The following is a 12504-nucleotide window of genomic DNA, read 5'->3' as shown; positions in this document are numbered from 1 at the left end:
TTTTCCATAGTTTTGGCTAGGAACGGGAGGTTGGAGCTAGGTCTAAGGTTGTTGAGTTAATTTGTGTCTGCCATGGGATTTTTTAGTATGGGTGTGATTTGTCTGTGTTGGAGGGAATCCGGTACACATCCCTAGGCAAGAGATGTATTGATGATTTTTGTCCAAAATGGGACAATGATGTGGTTGAGATTTTGAACTATTGTGGAAGGAAGGGGATCCTTAGTGTGTGAAGTGGACATTAGTTTACCAAAGATTACCAACGGATGGTGTCTGAAAGGGGTCAAAATGGTGAATTTTCATAATTTTCTCTGCACAGTATAAAGGATTGAAGAATTCTAGAGGGAGAACAGAGGTGACCTGGAAGCAGGTTAAAATAGATTTTTGACATTGTTAGAACGTTAGCAGGGGTATTTTTTTGTAGCATGTGAGGAATTAAAAGTATGTGAGGAGATATAAATCTCACAAACTCTTACACTGGTTTTTGTGAACAGTGTCGATAGTCTCCTTCTCGTGTACAGTCCTCTTGCTCATGCTCCCTCTGTGAGAGTGCGCATGAACCCACCACTGGGATCCAGTTAACTCAAGTTCTTTATTGGATATGCACTCCTGTAGCAACACTACCTTTTTCATCTCACTTACCCAATAGATTACAGTGGTGCACTGTACAAACTCTAATGCTGTATTTAATCTTTACAACTTGCTACATGTGGAGATATTTTACATTCCTGCCTTCAAAGATTGCACCTTCAGCTCAATCTTTAGCATGTTTGATGGATAATCTGATAAACTGGTCAAGTTGTGTCTTGATGCAGTTTCCTAAGCGGGCTGAGCAAAAATGCTGATCGCAGGGCACATAGAATGCCCATGTCAAGATACTCATAGTTTGACCCATGTGGAGCCATTTACAGAGCTGTGGCAGGCAGTCTAAATTAGAGCATGTGGGAGTGCTCCAGTGATTCAAAGGCCAGGGAAATGAGCACATGAGATGTGGAATGTGCAGACGAGCCTGGCAGGTAAACTGCCATGGCAAGGTTCTCATCGTGGTCACTATCATACCCTATCGCCCTCTCCTGATCCCTCTCTTTCTCATTCCTTTGTAATGTTCCTCTTATTGGGCCCTGATTATAAGTGGAGGGGGGGGGGGGCAATTCCTATGTGAAACTCCACTCCACTCAGTTATGAACTTACGGTTTTTCCTGCACTAAGATTTACCAGGTGCTGGAATCAGGTAAAATGGCTATGGGAAAGGACTGAATTGCAAGTAGGACCATTTCCCCGATGACTGCCTAACCTCCTGAAAAGGCTCAGGGAGAGCCTGTCCCCAAATGTTCCCCTTTCGTGTCCCATTATCTCAGCCTTACACCAGCATACTTACACACATTTACTACTTGCTCAGAGAAGAATACAACTAAATAAATCTGGGTTCACACGGTTAATCCCGATTCCATGGGACAAACTCGTACTGAGAGTAAAAATGTGAGGAAATACTGCACGGAAAAGGTACTTCTGGCCGCCCTGAATCCCCACACATATTTACCCTTTTTGGATCATTGGGGCCTTTTTTAGGTTTTGCCTAGATAGCACATGCGCTGTCTCTTAGAGACTTTTCTTTACATACAGTGGGCTTACAGCCTGTCCATAGCTTACCACTGGTTGACTTCAGCATTGCTCTCATTTGCTTTGCTCCCGTTTGCATGCGTGGGTCATGTCCTCTTGTGTTTGGTCCTCCTCTGAAGCATGGACAAAGTACTTGTGTCCTTCCATTGCTCCCGTTTTTGTAGATAATTTTGTTGGGTTCAAACACACCTTATAAATGATTGTGCACTCAGGAGATCTACCATACCCCCTTCCATGTGGCTTCTACTCTCGCACCCGCCCCTTCCATGTTGCTTATTTTACCCCACACACCTCTGCCTGACAATGTAAGCAAATCAGTTCATTATGACAGTGAATAGGTCTGTCGTTGTGGCCCAGAAAACGTATTTCCTTTTACTATAAAGTGCGACTGTGATTTTTCGTGCCTACCAAATAAAGAATACAGCAACATTATTTCTTGTCCCCAGATATCATTTAGGGCTAGATGTAGGTAAAATAGATTTACCGATTTTTAATTACCGAATTTAAGCAATTTGGTAATTAAAAATCGGTAAATCTAAGCTGTGGACATGTAGGTATTCCAGATGTGCTGGAATACCGATTCGGAAGTATTCGGTATTTACCGATTCGGTAAATACCGAATCGGTAATGCCCATTCATTCCTATGGGCTTTGAAGCCCATAGGAATGAATGGGCATTACCGATTCGGTATTTACCGAATCGGTAAATACCGATTTTCTCAAGGGTGCAGGGGGTGTCACTTTGACACCCTCTGGCACCCCAAAACAGGCTTGGTTGCCATATGGCAGGCATACATGCCCTAAGGGCAGGTCTGCCTGTCACATGGCAGAGGTGTGCATGCACACATGTGCATGCACACCGTAATCGGTATTTTACCATCAAATTGGATTTGATGGTAAAATACCGATTCTGTAAGGCCTCTGGGACTCAGAAGAGTCCCACCTACATATGGGAGCCTCAGATTCGGTAAATTTACAGAATTTTTATTTTACTGACTCTGTAAAATTACCGAATCGATAATTTTACCGAATCGGTAAAAAAATGCCCCCTACATACCTGTCACCCATTTACCGATCGGTAACGGCCAAAATCGGCCGTTACCGTTCGGTAAATGGCCTGAAACGGCCACCTGCATCTGGCCCTTACTGTGTAAAACATTGTTTATGCTGCGTTCTCCTACCTTCTCCAGTATACAGTGCTCACCAGTGCAGTGCCTCTGTGAAACATTGATAACATTTATGAGAGTTGCTTCTCTTCAGAGATTAGGGAAACAGGAGAACTTGGGTCTGAGGATCCGACGTAGGCCTTTGACTGCAATCCTATAGTCCATTTACATTACTCTGCCCCACTCCACCGCACTCTACTCTACTCCATTCTACAACATTGCACTCTAGGCCACTGCACTCTACACCACTGCACATTATACCACTCTACTCTACTCTGCACCACTCCACTCTATGCAACTGCACTCTATGCCACTTCACTCTGCTCAACTCTACTTTGCGCCACTCCACTCTACGCCACTGCACTCTACTCTATGCTACTACACTCTGTGCCATGATATTCTTCTATGCACCACTCTACGTTGCTGAACTCTACACCATACTCCTCTCCTTTGCACTCTATGCCACTTTACTCCACTCTACACCAAGCACGCTACAGAAATGCGCTCTACTCTACTGCACTTCATTCTACTCTGCACCATTCTACACCACTACACTCTAATTCACTCTGCTATATGCAGCTCTACTCTACTCTTCACCACTGTACTCTATGCTACTGCATGAATCTACTATGCGGCACTGCACTCTGTGCTATTGCACTCTATGCCGCTCTACTCTGCACCACTGCACTCTATGCCAGTGCACTCTACACCACTCCACTCTGTGCCACTGCGCTTAACTCTGCAAAAATACACTTTGTTTCACAGCAGCCTACACTCCACCACTCTGCTCTGCTCACTGCACACTACCCCACTGCACTCTATGCTTCCATTCCACTCTACGCTGCACCACTTTACTCTATGCCATTTCACTCTATACCACTCCACTCTATGCCACTCTACTCTACTCTGCACCACAGCACTCTACACCAAGGCACTGTACGCCATAGCACTCTACTCTGCACCACTGCACTCTATGCCACAGCACTCTACGCCACTGCACTCTATGCCATTCCACTCTAAGCCCATATACTATTCTCTACACCACTTTACCTTATGCCACAGCCCTCTACGCCACTCCACTCTACACCACTGCTGTCCACTTCAATGTACTCTACACTGCACCACACTGCTCTGCTCTACACCACTTCACTCTACAGTTCTTTGCTCTCCACTGCACCACTTTCAGCTATGCCACTGCACTCTATGCCAGTGCACTTTAAGGCACTGTACTCTCCTCTGCACCACCCCACCCAACTTTACACCACTTCACTCTACGCCACTACATGCTATGCCACAGCACTCTATACCACTCTTTTCTACTCTGCACCACCTCCCCCTACTCAATACAACTCCACTTTACACCACTCCACTCTTATCTGAGCCACTGCACTATATGCCACTGCATACTATGCCACTGGACTCTATGGCAATCTACTCTGCTCTGCACCACCCCAGTCTCTGCCATGCCACTCTACTGCATTGCCCTCTACTATGCACCACTTCACTCTATGCCACTGCACTCTACTCTGCACCACTCTACTTTAAGATACTGCACTCTATGTTATTCTACTCTACTCTGCACCACTCCACTCTATGCCACTGCAACCTCGGCCTCTCTACTTTATTCAGCACCACTCTAGGCACTCTACTCCACTCTGCATCACTGCGCTCTATGTCACTGCACTCAATGCCACTCTACTCTACTTTACACCTCTGTACTCTATGCCACTGCAACCTATGGCAGTCTACTCTACTTTGGACCACTGCACTCTATGTTGCTCCTCTCTACACCACTCCATTCTATGTCGCTCCACTCTACACCACTCCATTCTATGCCACTCTACTCTGCACCACTCCTCTCTATGGCACTACACTCTATACCACTCCACTCTACTCTAACCCATTGAACTCTACGCCACTGCGCTCTACTTTACTACACAACATTCTATTCTGCACCAGTTTATATCACTCCACTATACATGGTTCTACTCTACTCTGCCCCATTGTATACTCTACACTACTGCACTCAGCACCACTTTACTAAGTGCCACTGCACTTTATGACATTGCTCTCTATGTCACTCTACTCTACTCTACACCAGTTCACTCTACGCCATTCCTCTCTGGGTCACTCAACTCTATGCCACTTGAATCTACTCTGCACCAATCCCCTTTACGCCACTGCATTCTGCTCTGCACCAATCTACTATGCACCACTGCACTCTACCCCTTTGCACTCTATGCCAGCCCACTCTACTCTGCACCAGTCCACTCTACGCCACTTCATTCTATGCCACTCCACTCTACAACTCTCTACTCTACTCTACACTACTGCACTCTATGCCAAGGCACGTTATATGACAGAACTCTACTCTGTACAACTTCCTTCTATGCCACTGCACTCTACGCAACTGCACTCTATTAACTACTGCCCTCTATGCCGCTCTGCTCTACCATGTGCCACTCTATTCAACGCCATTCTACTCTACTCTGCAGCACTCTGCTCTATGCCACCGCACTTTATATCCACTTGACGCTACTCTACCCCACTCCACTCTATGCCACTGCACTCTACACCACTTCACTCTATGCCGTTGTTCTCTACTCTGTGCCACATTACTCTACTACACAGCACTCTACACCTTTCCACTCTATACCACTGCCGTCTATGCTGCTGTACTCCGCTCTGCACCACTCTGCATAACTTCACTTTACAGTACTTTTCTCTACACTGCACAACTTTACGCCATACCATTGCACTCTACGCCAGTGCTCTCTATGGCACTCTACTCTCCTCTGCACCATCCCACCCCACTCTATGCCTCTCTACGTCACTGCATTCTACACCACTGCACTCTATGCTGCACCACGTAACTCCACGCCACTGCACTCTATGCCACTGCACTTCATGCCACGCTTTTCTACTCTGCAGCCTTCTACTCTATGCCACTGCACTTCTGATCAACTACACCCTATACCTAGTGAACTCTATGCCACACTACTATGTGCCAATCTACACCACACTACTCTACTCTACTCTACTCTGCACCACTCTGCTCTGCGCCACTGCACTCTACAACAGGCTACTCTACTCTACCCCACTACACTGCAAACCACTGCACTGTACGCCACTACACTTTAATACGCTCTGCTCTATGCAACTCCACTCTATGCCACTTTGCTCTACGCCATTGTACTCCACTCTACACCAAACCACTCTATGAAATTCCAATCCACTCCACACTACTCTGCTTCAATCCACTCTACGCTACTTTACACTATGCCACTCTACTCCATTCCCCTCTACTCCACACCACTCTATGCCATACAACTCCACTCTACTCTGCTCCACTCCATTCTATGCCACTCCAAGCAAGACTCCAGTCTACCACACCACACTCTACCCTACGCCACTGCACTCTATGCCACTCTACTCTATGCCTCTCTACTCTACGCCATTCCACTCTACTCTACTTCATGCCATTCCAGTCAATGCCACTCCATACACCACTCCACTCTATGCCTCTTCACTCTACTCCACTCCAAGCGAGTCTAGTCCACTCCATTCTGTGCCACCACGCTCTATGCCACTCTACTCTACTACTCACCACTATACTCTACTCCTCTCTGCTCTATACCACTCCACACCACTCTATGCCACTACACTCTACTGTACAACATGTAATGTAAAGGACATTGGCAAAGCCTATAGCTCTAGCGTAGGCGAAACCTATTGGCTGTGCCAATACTTGTTGTTTTTCTCTTCCTCTCCGTAAAACCTTCCACACACCTGCTATGCCCGGCTCTCCCTCTCTTTTTCTGTTCATCCCCACAATATCTTCTGCATCTCTCATTTCACTTCTGTCTCTTTCTCTCTCTTGCTCTCTCTGTCACTCCTCCCCTATTCCTGCTGGTTCTCCCCGTCTCTTTCTTGAAATGGACATATAGAGGTGTAAGTCCTCACTATCAAAGCTTTAAATGGGCCGGTGCTGTCCGGTTCTCAGTACTGGCAATTGTTTATTTTGAAAGGGAGAGTACCGGCACTTCTTAAGAGGAATGTAATGCATTTAATTGGAGAGTACCGGCACTTTTTAAAAACAAGTACCTGCACTTCTATTTTTCCATTTCTAGCACTGCTCACTATACCTGAGTACTTGTTTGCCTCTTGAGAATTACCAGCACTCTCCCATTAAAAGAATGGCACACATTGTAAAAAGTGCAGGCACTCTTCCATTTTACTTAAAGAAGTGCAGGTACTTAGTAATTGTCGACTTCCAACACTGCTTCCCGCCCTTCTCGTGTTCTGTCGGCCTGCTCTGCCCTCAGCACCCCTTCACAACGTGGTGCAGTGAGGCTGGCCCTCACAGGAGGCTGCACAAGGGGTGACCTCGCCACACAGGTGTAAACAAACCTTGTTAAAAGGGATAATTAGGGTTGTCTGTTGAGTATCAAATCACATGAACCCTGCGGGAGAACACGCATCCTGTAAACCGCGGGCCTGTTCCCTCTGCGCGGGGCACATCTGCGCCTCGAGGGCCTGGGCCCCACTGCAGAGTTCATATTTCTGCGGCAGGAAAAGGAGCTCTGTCTGACTGATTAATGGCTCAGAAGCCTTGGTAATTCTTCTTCAGGGCTTAAAGCTAAGATTCTTTCCACAGAAAGGGTTTGTTACGATTTGTATGAGGTTACAAGGCACCACAATTCTCTGGAGAAACGGTGAGGCACAGGGCCGGCTTTTCCACTGGTGGCGCCCGGTGTGACAAGCTTTTTTAGCGCGTCTCTACCCCCCCCCCCCCCTCCCACCCCCGCCATGGCCACCTCCTCAGATTCCTTCACTGCCTACCGCCCGGCAAAGGGGCCCCTTATCTCTCTATAGCCTCTCTCTCGCATACATTTCATTTGTCTTAAAGTGGTGGTGAATTCTGGCTTTACTAATCCACTATAACTATCCACTTTAAATACAGATCTGTCCCTTGCAGCAGGCATATTATCCCTCTGCGCTACTTTATGGTGAGTCAAAACTGCCTCTAGGTTAAACTCTGATCTCTCTCTCTAGCAGGTACATTAATCATAGGTTATTGTGACATTTTTTTAATGTCTGAAATCTGGGGGCACAAGGAACTCTGCAGCAGCTGCTTTTAAATCGTAACATTTATAATGAAGTGGCGGAAAACAAGTTTTTGAGGTACTTGCTTGCAACACCTAAAAGTGCCTCAACTTTGGTGTGCCACACAGAGCTGGGTGTACTGCTGCTGGCTGATTTAATCAAGATTCAACCTATTTTGCTGTGGCACAAAATATGGTGGACAGAGTACCCCGCCCTAAATCGGTCAGTTAAAAAAGACTGCGTAAAATCAACCCTTTACACACGAATCCCATGGTTGAGATATATAGAAGGCTTTTGTCAGGACTTGAGGCATTCAGACTATTTTACTAACCCTGAATCCCTAGCTGAAATCAGCAGGTAAGATTTAAAAGCTAACTGTTTAACACAACTAGAGAATGTAAGGATGTCTGCAGGATTGTTAAAGCCCACTTTTTAAAGAAATGAGCTTATTTTAACCAGCTATGACATGCAATTATACCTGAGGGCTGTACCGAATGAAAAGCATTGATATATTTAAACTCGTTTTAGAATGGGCATTTTCCACTGCATGGTCACCTTCCCCAGACCTAATGATTGGTCCTCAATCTTGTGTAAATGTCCCTGTGATAGTTCAACACAGAGTACAATGCATGTAGTTCTTTTCTGTAAATATTATAAAAAGTGGCGGACATACCACATATTGTTTTTTAAAACATTTATCGTTTACCCAATGTCGTCTGGCGTATCTTTTTTTACAGTCCCTGTCCACGTTTTGATATCTGTGTAAGAATGCCATGCTTTTATGGGGTGTCTTTTATGCCAGGAAGAACATTTTGATAGAGGAAATGAATAACCCAGTCGGATAGGGGAAGAGCGTTTAGAAGAATCATGCTGGTAGTAGTAAAAAGCTTTATTCGATTTTAAGACAGATTAAAATCATGAAAGCAGCATCAACAAACATTTTCATACACAATTATTAAAATAGATTTAAGAAATATTATGAAACAGTTAATTGCATGACCAGAATAAAGTCTTACATAACTACAATTGGGGAATAAAATTATGATAAAAATTTCTTACAAAGAAATTTGTATTGTTATTAAGGGGTTTGAGCAGTTCCAGACATAAATACAGTGCACACTCCGATATTAGGCCATATGATATTGTGCCACAGAGAGACTACAGATAATCTAGGTTGCAACGAATTTTCAAACAGTTTTTAAGGTACATTGCTATGCTTTTTGCATTCGATACTGATTCAAGGTATTGTAGTGCCAAGAGTGCAGGGCGGCATCTGCGCAGGCCCTGTGATCGCAGCAATGGAATGAGCCAGCCCTTGCGTGATGATTTGTAGAAGTTACAAAACAGTAATACATGAATAGTAGTCTGTTCAGAAATACCATCACAGGGACATCGAATAATTGTATTTGACCAGTCTTGTCTCTTTGGAAATGTAACTAATCGAAAAAATATGTTGAACCTGAATCGAGTCAATAAGTATTTTTCATAGCTGGTCAGACAAAAGGTAAGATATGGTTGAATGCCCTGAGTACGTTGGATTGATACAATGTGTCGACTAGATACTTTGTGCATTACTTTGACTATACGTAATTCTCTTAAGTGCGACAAACAAAGCGTCCTAAGTGTCTTTCTAGATATATTAGTTAAAACAGAAGGTTCAGTGAAATAAATAGAAAGATCCATATCTTTAAAAAAATTATGTACAAAGGACAGCCACGGAATATCTGACCAGTTATCAAGGCCTAAACAATCTGTCACTAGCCCTTGTGTTAGAGTACATTGCTCAGTGGACCAAACACAATGCCACAATAAAATTGGCTGGATTTTAATGTGATCAGCAATGTAATCCATGCCCAATTCAACATGACAAGCAAACGTTGGGGAGCATTTCGGAACAGCCAATAAATAGCAGATGAATTTGTTCTCTACCCTCTGTAAGGTATCCACGGATACATAGCCCCAAACCCCAGCACCGTATACAGCTACACTTTGACACTTTGCGTTGTATATTTGAATTAGTTCTGTTGGTGGAGGCTTCCCTATTTTGTGGGCGAAGCCAATAAGGGCAGAAGTAGCTCTCAAAAACAAAAGATGCCTGCTAAGAATGGCCGGTTTCCAAGAGGAGATGTTATCAAAAAGGATCCCTAAGTATGGATAGGATTTAGTGCAATCCAGTTTGGCTTTGTCAATGTATATCGGTTTTTGCCTGGTAGTCTTTTTTCCAAGGTGCATGACAAAGGTTTTTTTGATATTAACCATTAACCCCAATGAGGTCATAAATTTGCAGTAAGAATTTAACTGTTTTTGGAGTTGTATTGGGGTACGTGCCATGATCACCGCGTCGTCCGCATAAAGTAACGCGGGGATGTGACGGCGGGCGATTTTTGGCAGGTCCTGACTCCCTTCTAGCATGGCTTTTTCGAGTCCGTTTGTATAAAGAATGAATAAGAAGGGGGCCAGGACACACCCTTGTCTGACTCCCTTAGTAACTGCAAAGGGGGGGTAAGCTCACCGTTTAGCCCAAATCTCACCCTGGCCACAGCTTCCGAATACAACTCGCGTAAAAAGGATATTATTGGGGGATCTACACCCAGATCAGTTAACATTGACCACAGCCTTGAGTGAGAAACACAATCAAAGGCTGCGGTCAAGTCAACATAGACTAGGTGGAGATTGCCTTTCTTGGCCTGGGTGTATTTCCCGATAAGTAGCGAGAGATTTAACGCCTGCTCCACAGTACCCAGTCCCTCCCGGAACCCGTATTGCAGGTCTGTCATAATGTTGTTATCCTCAGACCAGGCCCGCAACCTGTCTAAAACCAGACGGCCGGCAACTTTACAGAGAGAATCCAGGAGTGAGATGGGCCTGTAGCATGCAGGGTTATTTCGGTCACCCTTCTTAAAGATGGGCAACAGAATAGAGCTTGACCAGGATTTTATAAGTCCCCCTTTTAGAGCTGCTTCAATTACTCGGGTCAGCACTGGCGTCCAAAGTTCCTGAGTATGACTGTGTATATCCAGGGGTACGCCGTCCGGCCCGGGGGCTTTACCAGTCTTTGAGGATGTCAGAGCATTAATTACTTCGGCGTGGCTAAAGGATAGTTCAATGGGATAGGGAGATGTATGGATGATCATTTCCTCTCCACATACATTCGGATAAGCACCTTCTGCTGTAAATATTTTGGAGAAATGAGAGACCCAGCCCTCTGCTGTAATTGCCACTTCAATGGTGGGTCTAGTGTTCCCCTCATTTAGGAACGGTGAATTAACCACCTTCCAAAACATTTCGCTGTCTTTTCTATTACAGCTCTCGTAGAGTTTCTCCCACTGAGCTTTTTTCCTTTCTTTTATACATTCTTTTTTGGCCAAATTATAGCGCTTCCTCAACTTCCTAATTTCTGGTTGATCCCTCACAGAATTGCATAGGGCCTTTTTTAAATTTGATAAAGCCTTGCGGCAGTCAGTGTTCAACCACCCTTTATCATGTATGGAGTGCTGTTTTTGTTTTCGTTGGAGCTCTTTGCTAATTACCTTAGTAATATTTATAAAACTAGTCAGGATCTGTTCAGCCTGGGTATCCGGGTTTAGACAGGTTTCTAACATAGAATAGGCTTCGGTAATGACCGCGGTTGTTGTGGCATCCGGATCTACTTTGGTCCATTTAACCGAGTAGCCATTTATTTTATCTATGCTTATGGCCTTTTGGGTTAATAATCCATGATTACCAGATACAGTGCGTGCTGATTGCAATGAAATAGTGATACTGTTAGGGAAATGGTCGCTACTAATGTCGTCTCCAGTTAAAAAAGTCAATAACTCGTCCTTCATTAAGTTGGAGGTCAAGATAAAATCAATTATACTGTGACAACCCCTGCCGTGAAAAGTTGTGGAAAAATCAATTGGCGGTTCAACTAATTCATTTGCGAACCCCAATCCTAGGGAAAAGAACATTTCATTTAAGATGTTCCCAGCGCTAGAATGTGCAAAATGTGTCTGAGGTCTCCCTCCCTCATCAGTAATACCACAGCTTGGATTTGTAAACTCTTTGCATAGAGTGACATTAAAATCACCTCCCCAGATCAATTTTGAGATCAAAGAGGGACGTTTTTTTTAATGCTCATCCAGGACGAGGGTTAGCCTTTTTAAAACCATCCGAAAGTCTGGTAATGACAAATTATTGTAAAAATTTACTAGAAAATATGTGTGCCCTTGGAACATTTTAAATTTAAGTATCTGGTAGTTCTCTTCAGATGCTATTTCCACAATTTCCTTTAATGGGAGGGTATTGGATACATATATCGACAGGCCTCCCTTAGGTCTACCACAGGGAGAGGGACGAGCACTCGAGTTATACAGTCTGTACCCCTGAAGGTGAATAGCAGATACCGACCATGTTTCCTGGCAGCATATTATGTTACAGTTTCTAATTTTATCTAGCCAGTTAGGTTGGTCAGCTTTAGGGCGCAAACCTGCTATATTCCAAAAAGTAATGCAAAAAGTCTGAGAACTAGTTGATAGGGCTTTAGGAAAAGAATGTGACTGATTTGAATGGGTATGAGTTTCTATAGGTTTGTCCCTCGACACCGGTGAAGGGTCTGTTGAAGAAATCCCGGTTCC

The sequence above is a fragment of the Lissotriton vulgaris genome, chromosome 7, assembly GCF_964263255.1.
Source record: "Lissotriton vulgaris chromosome 7, aLisVul1.2, whole genome shotgun sequence".
NCBI classification, from domain to species: Eukaryota; Metazoa; Chordata; class Amphibia; order Caudata; family Salamandridae; genus Lissotriton; species Lissotriton vulgaris.
Note: the sequence above shows the minus strand (reverse complement) of the source record.